At 45.0% G+C, this 10,675-nt stretch overlaps 2 long non-coding RNA genes across 2 annotated transcripts; both read left to right on the top strand.

The window, feature by feature from the left end:
* The first annotated feature begins 3,697 nt into the window (after positions 1 to 3,697).
* On the top strand, positions 3,698 to 5,211 carry LOC103647582 (uncharacterized). Its single transcript, XR_562919.3, has 3 exons — positions 3,698 to 3,783; positions 3,872 to 3,922; positions 4,106 to 5,211. It is a non-coding gene; the product is annotated as an uncharacterized lncRNA (long non-coding RNA).
* A 2,159-nt stretch (positions 5,212 to 7,370) lies between these two features.
* Positions 7,371 to 8,483, top strand: LOC103649203 (uncharacterized). Its single transcript, XR_004856403.1, has 4 exons — positions 7,371 to 7,490; positions 7,927 to 8,027; positions 8,121 to 8,211; positions 8,322 to 8,483. It is a non-coding gene; the product is annotated as an uncharacterized lncRNA (long non-coding RNA).
* The last annotated feature ends 2,192 nt before the right edge of the window (positions 8,484 to 10,675 follow it).

The raw sequence follows: 10,675 nt of genomic DNA, 5'->3' as shown, positions 1-10,675 counted from the left end.
CCGAACCTCGGTAAAACAAATCACCCGTGTCTCTTGTGTTTATTGCTTGTGATTTGTTTGTTTTCTCTCTCTCTAAGTTCTCTTGCACTATTCCTTGCTAATATTATTTTATGTTGCTTCGAGTTAAATTCTCATTTAGAGAAGCAACACCTTGCAAGAAAGAATTTGTGTTATACCTCTTCTTTATCTAAGTCCTCTTGCTCTATACTCCATAAACTTATCGGTTGTATTGATTTGCTAATTCTGCATTCTTTGAAAGCAACACTCTTTACAAGCAAAGGACTTAGTTTTTCACTCCGATAATTGTGCTTCTTGTTCTAACCACTAACCAAGGGATCTAGTTTGGATTTAGAATTATAATTTTCAGGTTTCGCCTATCCACCCCCCTCTAGGTGACTTTCAGCCGGTGATGCCCACAGATGTAATAGGTGAAGGGAAAGGGTGCACCATGTTCGTGATGGAGCGGTGAACCTTGCGAGCCAATCCAATTGAACTCTAGGCTACTAGAGAAGGGAGGGAGGGCTCACCGGAGAGGAGGAAGAGGGCAGCGCGCTGGCTCGATTGAGCTCGGGGAAGGGAAGAGTGGTGGCTGAAGCTGGTGTGAAGGAAGCTAGAGCTCGGGCGATCCCTTTTATAGGTGACCGGGGAGGGGGGATAGGAGAGGTGGCGAGCACCGGCGACGCTTGCCGCGGCGGAGATGATGGTGCACAGTGGTGGCGATGGGATGGCTCGGGCAGACGGGGTGACAGGATGGCTCGGGGCAGGCGCAAGGTGCCAATTCGGCTGGTGGGCGAGTAATGGCGAGGGGATGTGGCGGAGCGGTGGCCGGCGGTGATCGCGTCGATAGCCGATCATGGGCGAGAGAGAGAGAGAGCTGACAGGCGAGGCCCACCCGCCAGAGAGAGGGCGATCGTGAGGGAGGAGGGTGGGCGCGACTGACGGGTGGGGTTGGGCTGTCAGGGGGGAGCCCGGCGCTGCGGGAGTTTGGCCGCGTGGGCCGCGAGGGAGGGGGAGAGCACGGGCGCGAGAGAGAGAGGGGAAGGCTTGGGCCGGATTCGGCCCGGCCGAGGGGGGGTTTCTTTTTCTTTTTCCTTTTTCTTTTCACCTTTCTTTTCTTGATCTCTTTTTCCTTTTTAGCAAATATTCATCTAAATTTCCTAGGTGCCCAAAATAAAATATTCTATGTGAAGTGCTACTAGCAAACATGGTGTATGCATATGATGAATGAAATGTTTCATGAGATGGGGTCTTATGAGATAAATAGGGGGGTTTAGGAGTTTAGGGTTTCTAACCTTGGGATAAAATTTGGGATGTTATAGCACATGCGTCGAACGCGGGCTGGCGAGGGTGGAAGGCACGATAAGGGTGTTGGGTGAGCGTGGTTGGGAATGAGGTGCATAAGGCTGGTAGGACGGCGGTTGGGAACGTGGGCAGGCGAGGATGGCGGTCGCGGTTGGAGCAGACGCGGCAAGAACGGAGCACGACATGGATTTCGGGAGGCCACGGTTGGAGCGACCGCAGGCGAGGATGGTGGCCGCGGTTGGAGCGCCCGCGGTTACGAGTGGGTTCATGGCGAGCAGAGGGGTTGCGATATTTCTAGGGCGCTCAGGCCGATTGCAAGCTCTACGGTAATGGAGGCGTGGTAGAGGCGGCATGGGAGGGAGGTCACGGGGAGGCAACGAGCGGAGCAGCGCAGTGGGGAGGGACGTCGCAGGAAGATCTAGACGAGCGGAGGCGTGGCAGAGGCGACGTGGGGAGGGAGGTTGGGGACAAATATGGTGTGGGCCCAGAGGGAGGCGGGACAGAGACACGTGAGGACAGCAGGTTGATTCGTAGAATTTTAGGGAGGTATTTGTAAAAAATGATGCAAGACGACCGTTCAAACTGATGCTTTAATATAGTAGAGATAGAGACAGAGATACAGATGTGCAATAAGAGCTCTAAAACAAAGTAACATTCATTAGGTATGTTTTTTGAACTTCTCCACGCACCAGCATATCTCTACTACTTATTAAGTAAGCAATAGTAGTCTGCCTCTGACAAGTTCTGCCGTTCTGCCTCTGAACCCTTTCTGCCCAGCCCCGCGCCAAAAAAATTCTTGTTCTTGCAACCAGAGACATTAGTCCGAGCAACAAACAACACACACCAACGTGTCTGAGCAACAAACAACACACACCAACGCTTATAAGTCACGTTTCGATGCTCTGGGTGGTCGGTGTGGCACTAATCAAATAATACCATAGCAGTGCCTGTGTTCGAGCGGTGTATGCGGCCCAACGATGGTGCGGCCCATTCTGCAGCCCATCCTATACCGCGCCTGCCTTCTACACCCTAGGCTACGACGCCTGCCGCCTCCACTCCAGCGACGGCGCGCTGCAGGATGCCCACGACCTCGACCTCCTCCCCCACGACCACGGCCTCAACCGCTCCGCCAGCTCCGCCATTTACGCACACGACTTCAACCTCGCCTGATTCAGCGCACGCACGACTTCAACGGCGCGCAGGCTCAGGCTCCGCGACGGCCGCCACCTCGCCGAGAGCGGCGTGCCCCGGGACCAAGCTAGGTTCGTCGTCGTCTTCTCCCACGGATTCATTGGCTCCCGAGAGGACAGCGTCCGCGCCTCCCAGGTACCGACCGATCCAAGCACCACCACCACCTTGTCTACCTCCCCTTCCCTCCCCCATCTGTTGCCAGCCCCATACATCGGCCTTCGCTTCACTCGCCCGCCAGGTTCATGGACGTACGGGCGAGATCTGGAGCGCGCCTCTGCCGGTGTCCTTGAACGAAGACGACCTGGCAAAGATTCCCCTTTTCTTTGGTAGCATCGGTAGGTGGAGCTGCCAAACGCTATCCCATCCGTGTGTCGTCATGTGCTGGGTGAAAGCTTCTTCTCGAAGGAACAGCAGCTGCTTGCCTCTCTCATTTTGCTAGCTTGCACAGTACAATACAATTCTAATCTTGTTGCCATGTCATGCTTCCCAGCAGGATCAAGGTCGTTGCCGTCTCCAGGTCCATCAAATGCGACAAGGTCGAGCGCGCGCAATTCTGCTCCGAAGTCATCTCCTTTCAACATGTTGATTTTGATCTGATTCTTCTACTATAAAGTGTTGGACATGTTAATCATATATATTCAACCCAAAAAAGAAATCCCAGTGTTCCGGTACTTTCAGTTTTATAGTTGAAAAAACACTTGCATTTGTTGCTGCTTAATATCTCTTTTACAATTACATTATTTTTTATTTGTCTATTTGTAAACACAGAGACCAGCACATGCCTTGTCAACAATTGATGGCAACATCGGTTATGGAGCTGAGCAAGGTGAAAAGGTACCGTGTGGTGGTATCAGCAATTTTCATTGCATTAACAGGCTAATTCAGATACTTATCTAACATCTATACTATGTGAAGCTTTACATAAATATTTCATGGAGAAAACTGGACACAAAGATAGGTCGTCTTTTATTTATAAGTTCTTTGACGCAGATTGAGGATTTGTTGAGCAAAGGATTACTGTTTTTTAACTTCTTATTGTTACGATATCTGATTCTCTAATTATTAAGGGTTATTGTTTTCTAATGTATTACTTCTTAGTTTAAAGCAGATTGTCATGCTCTATTCTTAAATTTCATGTATAAGCTTCTTCAGTGTCATAAAATGTCATGCTGATTGCTAATGCAGAAACTCAGGGCAGTTATTGCTGCAACCTACTATACGGACCTTGGTATTGAAGATTCAGACATATTTGTCTCTGATGGTGCCAAATGTAACATATCTCGCTTGCAGGTGCCAAAGCAGATTTGACTCTCCCATTCTTAAATTTACAATTCATCTTAAATTGTTTGCTAATGATTCTCCTAATTCAACATTTTAGGTACTTTTTGGATCTAATGTGACAATTGCGGTCCAAGATCCATCATACCCTGTAAGAGAGCTCTTGAATTACTTGTAACTGTCAGTTACTTACACTTTTCATATTACTGGTTCTAGACTTATGTGTGATGATAATTGTGATATGTTTTTTTGTCGTATATAATACTTACCGATTAGCTGTTACCATTTTACATGTTGTCTATTGAAATTAATGCATGTCTTCCATTTTTGACAGGCATATGTTGATTCAAGTGTTATCACGGGCCAAACTGGCTTATATCAGCAAGATGTTCAGGAGATAGTGTGGTCGTTCTGTGTACGACCTTGCAGGCAGGGTGCCGACAACCCAAAATTGACACCCTGGGTTGTTGCCTGGAGGCACAACCAAACTGGCCAACATGTTTTATAAAATCATAGTTGTCTCTCTTTTGTTTCTATTTGGGCATGTCTTTTCTTTTTTAAACATAAGGCAAGAGCTTTGCAATTAATGAACACACCCACCCCTCTGCACACCGGGAATAAACATCAAACACAAACCACTATGCACCAAAACTTTATAGCAGTATCCCATGTAGACTTGTCACTTGTCCTTGATCTCTATCAAAAAGTCTATCATGGATGGCACTTTTGCACTAAGTTTTGTGAGTGCGTGAGTTTATTGTAGTGTTTTTGTGTGTATAGGCAGGCTCTGCTTTCATAGGGGCTCCTTACCCCCCTCTCATTTTCTCATATTCTTACTATAAAAATATGCAACTCTTCTTCGTTTCAGAATAGTTATCCATGTATTTGATGTTATATGATACAATATTCTGTGGGTTTCTTGTAATCTTGTGTTGCTATCCGTTATGCAATAGTAGAACATGAATTACTTATTTTTGTTTAGTGTATGTATTAAAATGATTGTTTTATACTATAGAGGTTTTGTAGACTCCAGCTATAGAGCTATGTTAGAGTATCAATATTTTTGTAAAATCCGATAACCCATTTTGTAGACTCCGATAACCTGGTATACTTTGTAAATTTTAGTAAATTCATGTCTATTTACTATGAATGGGGAAGTAAACAAGGTTTTCTTTCATTTTAAATGCAGGGTTATACAATCATATCTTGCAGAACTGACAATATTTTTTTGCCCTCATACCAAGAATCAGTTCCTTATATTGCTTGACAACCGGCCATGGTTGCTAGATCAGGATACAAAACCTTGCTCATCTATGGTAATTGATGGTTACTAAGGTCTGTTGTTCTTGTTGTTTTATGTAAACCTATGGTAGTATCTCTTTCTTGCTTAAGTTTTACTACGCTCCCAACAAACTGATTCTTGCTGTTTTTTTGCTCCAGTTAAGGTTTCCCCTCTCACCAACTCTAGGAATAGGAAAAAGAGGGATGAAACTGATTCTTGGTGTTTCGTATAATGCCTTGAACAAGTGAGTGATGCATACATTTAATTTTTATTATTGACAAGACATCATTGTTTTCTTTTTATGGCCATTTTAGAACGACAGGGATGTCTCGCTACAAATTCTTTTCTGTTCTTTTTCAGGTATCTTCCTCCAGAATGCTTTGACCTCAGCAAAACACCATTTATTTCATCTAAGGTAATTATATCTGGCAACTGTTCAACCTGTTAATGCGCTAACTGGTGAAAGTATATTATGGTTCTTGTTCTACTCATCCAGTAGCATAGTATATTAAGTAGCATAATATATTCAGGTGTCAAAGGTAACAGGTCTCCTCACTTTAAAAACTGGTTTTGGAATGTTTCAGTTGGGAGGAGGTATCATGTGATGGTTTGGCTGTATGCAACTTTTACATAAAAACACATATATCATCTCCTGCTAACCTATAGGCCTGGGGTCATTTATGTGCCTCCTGAACTCAATCAACTTTCCACGATAATCTGTATATCTGTATACTACTTATTAAGGCAGTAAAAGTAGTCTGCCCCGCTGGTTCTGTCGTTCTGCCTCGAGTAAATCTGCACCATCCATCCATCCTGCGCAACCCCTCCCCCTCCTAGATCCTCGCGCTTTGAGGTCGCCAAAGCTCGTCTAACCGTCGAGGGCTGCACCCCTCCGCCCGGTGCCACGGCGCCCAAATCCCACGCCCCATCCCACACCCTTGATGACGACGACGAGCGTGTCGCTGCATCTCCTCTCCCCTCTCTCCACGCCGTCCTCCGTGCGATGTCTCCAGACCGTAGCAACCGCTCCCTCTTCTTTGACTCTCTCATGCGCACCGAATTCGCATTCCTCGTCTCAGAAAGGTCTCCAAGGAAACCCTCGCTCCCCTCCTTCCTTGCCACCGGCCGCCAGATCTCCAGCCATGGACGCCGACGGTAGGGCCTCGGGGTCGCCACATACTTCAATGGCTGGGACCTCGCCACTTCCACGCTCGCCCTCCCTGCCCTCTGCCTCGAGTCACTGTACCCTCTTGGTTGCGCTTCCTTGTCGGATCTCAGACCTCTTGACGTCAGAGCCAGCCGCGGCGGGGTTGACCGCGAGCGAGGACGCCGAGACGATGGCCCAGATGACGGTTACGTTGCCAGTGCTGTGCGCGAACCTGGGCACGGATGCCTCGTCTAGCGGGACGACGTTGGCGGCTGTGTGGCTCTCCTCCCAGCTATAGTAGAAGGAGCGGTGTCCCCCTCCCTCCCTCCCTCACGGGGTGGCACTCGATCTATCGGATTCAGATATGATTTTCTTGGTGTTGTCCTATGCAGCTCGATGGCTTGTTGGCGATGGTGCAGGTTGTCCTCTCCAACGATCCCACCGTACAGCTGATGCCTCGCATCGCCTGATCCCTAGGTTGTGTCGTCCGTTTGACTTTGCAGATAACATGCCACTAGCACTAAACATCAACCCAGTGTTGCCTTTTGGTTTATCTCAATGTCACTTATTTTGCATTCTCTGTGGTCTATACTTCATAAGTTGGTCTATTTATTTCGTGTGCTTGTTCAGACACTGTTCTCTGCATGCCAATATCTAGCTGATGAAGCATCCTCATTACCAAGTGAGCAAAAAGAGCCCAGGCTTTACAAGCAACATGTTGATAGTCTGCACCAATTGCATGTAAGTTCTGGTAACATATTTTTTCTAATGCTTGGTAACATATATATGTTGTAATTAGGGAAAAGATAGTGTTCAAATCATTGCAATGTTTTTCCTGCTAAATAGCAAAGTTTTATTCAGACACTGTTCTCTGCATGCCAATATCTAGCAACGATGACCTCCCAACAACAGAAAAGATGGGGGGAGCGCCATCCATGGTCGGAGAGAGGCCGATGATGGCTAAGAGAAGAGAAATTGCTGGCTAGATAACATGTTGGAAACCCTAACCCGAAAACAAGGTGTGCTATTGTATATATTTCACAGAGGGAAATACATGAGCTGGGCCAAGGCCCATCACAACAGCAGACACAATAATTTGACATTGATGTTTCATTTCACCTCACAAATTTGACAGATTTTCATGTTGCTTTGTTTTTTTGGAAAATTTAGGGTGGAAAGAATTTATGGTGGTATCCGAGACACATATCGAAGCGGACCATCCAAAGTGATCTTCATTTCAAAAAACTGCTTAATGTTATTGCCAAGCTTGTTGCTGTATTGGGAATACTGGTATGTATGATGTTTTGGTATTTTTTAGGGAAGTTGACTCTTTGTATTTCTGAGGCTTATTTACTATGCAATCACCCTATTGGCGAGCCAATTCTCTAACTTAGCTACAGGATCACCATATTCATGAGTCAAATCTCAAATTTGGCTTTCCTTTACAATTTTAAATTCCCTTTAGAAATCTCCTATAATATTGCTTTTCTATCTTTTTCAGTAGAATATAGAGTAAAATCCATGGACCGTCAAATTTATGCCAAAACCTCCTAGCCCTAACCACAGCCGTATCGACCTTTCTCCAGCAGTCTGTTAGTGGCAAAATTTTCCTTCTGATGTAAAATACGGTGTATGTGTCACTTGCGTTTTCACTAATTGAACATTTTATTTTGGATGGTTCAAGTGTGTGCTTGTGTATATTAACTATGAGAACATTGTTTTGTAGCGAGGTACGACGGAGTCCAGTGATTTGAAAAAAGGTTTGGTTAATGCTATTCAAGACCTATATGATGTTGTTCATCATGAAGCGTTTTCAGTTGATATGAGGTCTGTTGTTTGTCTGTGTTCCTTCTACCTTATCCTCAGATTTTGTGCCCTTACACTTTCACTTTGCTAAAGCCCTTTGTTTATATATGTTAGTGGCCACATTGAAGACTGGGATCAAATTAATTTAGCAAGGGCTGAAGGTCGCCTCTTCAATAAACTCAAGTGGCCAAATGATCCCAAATTGGTATTTTCTAAGTACTGAATGCACATTTTGCTATTGTGTCTTTATTTTTTTTGGTAGCCTGCATTTTTCTTTAGTCATTAGTCTGATCTGTTCTTTTGTAATCTGCCCAGAAAGACTTGATCAAGAGATTGTATTCACTTCTGACAATTAAAGAATCTCCTGCAACTATCCCTAAAAATTTAGAAGCAAGGCGAAGACTTCAGTTCTTTTACGAACTCACTGTTCATGGAAATGCCTGTTGCACGGCCTGTTTCGGAAATGGTCTCCTTTAGGTGGGGCTCCTTTAGTCTATTTGCTTGTTCATTTAGTTGTGGACTTGCCACTTCTCTTTTTGTTGCAATTTGATTATTTTATTCTGTGCATTTTTCCCCTGGTTTGGCTGTTCAATTATACTATTTTCTTACATTCCGTGTCTTCATGTTTTGTTATGCAGTATGTTTACTCCATATTACTCTGAGATTGTACTCTACAACATGGCTGAACTTCAGAAGAAAAACGAAGATGGTATAACTACACTGTTTTATCTCCAGAAGATTTACCCAGGTCTGGGCTTTACTTCTTTCCGTTTTCCATGAGCGCTGAAAGGAATACCTGGATTCTCTATAGTGTAACCTTCTCTTGTGATCCTTCAGTTATATCTGTTTTCCTGTTGTGATGTGTATGTCTAACAAACTTGGAAGTTAAAATTTCTTCCAAAACGGTCGTGTTTCTCCCCCAATTACTTGTGCATGTCTCCGCCATAAATTTAGGGCATTGCAATTGCTAGATGGTTATTTCTGCAGTGCTACACTGACAAAACAACATCATACCTGTGATTTTTCTTCAGTTACCAGTGCTAGATGGTTATTTCTGCAGTTGCAGTACATCTTGATCATGTAACTTAAGATATAGCGCTACAGCCTACAGTTAAGTGTACTCTCTTGCTGATCGATCAGACAACAGCATCACCTAGAATTCCTGTGATTTTTCTTCAGTTACCAGTGCTGATTTCAAAAGTCAACAATGTCATATATCTAAGAATGGAGGTAGTACAATTTATCTGTAATTTTTATTGAGCCGATCACTGCATTTCGTCAGGTCCTTGCTACTGGAGTTACAACATGGCTGTTAGACAGAGTTGGACGACACATCCTTCTCAGTTCTCATTGTAACTGTCGCTTCCCTGTGAAATAACTAGCCTGCATGCTTTCTTTGTAACTATTGACTTAACACTGTCTTCAAATGACAGATTTCTACCTCTGGCATGACTCTATGCCTTCTTGTCGTTTCTGTGGTATTTTTCTCAAGGTATGTTCAAGTTTCTTTATCTAGGATTCGAGTGAGAAGATGATAAAACTTTATTGGTAATGTGTGCCTTATGCAGATCCTGTACAATATCTACTGAGGTTTCTTCTAATCCTTTTTTATGGTTCGTTTTTTTCCAGGATAACATTTCATAGGATTCTAACTCGTACTACATCTTAACAATGATCTCCCTTTGTTGGTATTGTGGTATGTGCCAGTTTTGTTTCTTCTGAAAAATTGGATACAAATGTGGAACCTATGCCAAAATAATGACCCGTGCAACTGTATATGTTCAGTCTTTCGTCATTACCTTCTCGTTTGGTATGGGTGCCATTCCATGGCTCATGATGTCTGAGGTAAGCTACTTCTTTCTCTACTTCTTTGCTAGCTCATTGTCTGCCTGAACTCCCCACTGCCCCCATTTCTTCTCCGCCATGATGCGTGGGCATAGGAGGATGTTCGTGGCCGCACAACGGCAAGAGACAGGTACACAGGACGCCTAGGCGGCGGCGACGCGGGGAGGCCGCGAAGGACGCCACACAGGGGCTGCGGCACGAGCTCGACGCCGAGCGGGCCTCCGCGGAGACAGTAGCCAGATCTGGCCATTGAGTGCCCCGACGCCGCTGCTTACTCATCCATCGCCGCGGTGACCTGCTCCCCCTCGGGCATATCTGTCCATTGACACCAAGCATGTTCTTTCCTGAACTGTTCTAAAAGTTCAGTTTCATGGTTGTTTATTCTTTTGATCAGGAAGGAGAGAAAGGGAGAATCGGTTAGAAGAAAGAAGAGTCTGAAAGCTAAGTAATTTACCTCAACTTTACTGCCCATGTTATTAAGATCTATTGATGATCGTCCCACTTACTCCTAGGATGCACAGACTTAATGGATCCTGGACTAACATATTTATCACGGGTTTTGGGTTGTCTTCCTTCCCAGTTTTGTTTTACCAGTGGAGACACGGAGATTGGAGGACAGAAGGGCGCAGCACAGGACTACAGCGAGGTGGGAAGGCCAGATCATGCAGGAGACAACAAGAGGTGGGCTGCTGCTCATTCACAATTTGATATGTTTGTTTTTCGTTGTTACAGCTGAACTGTACATGCAGTTTGAAACATGATGTTACTGATGTGTTTGTCTGTTACAGGATGTGATAAATGGTGATCTCTGCGAGCAGTATCCC

Source organism: Zea mays, chromosome 2 (assembly GCF_902167145.1).
Source record: "Zea mays cultivar B73 chromosome 2, Zm-B73-REFERENCE-NAM-5.0, whole genome shotgun sequence".
NCBI classification, from domain to species: Eukaryota; Viridiplantae; Streptophyta; class Magnoliopsida; order Poales; family Poaceae; genus Zea; species Zea mays.
Note: the sequence above shows the minus strand (reverse complement) of the source record. Positions and strands in the feature narration are given on the sequence as shown.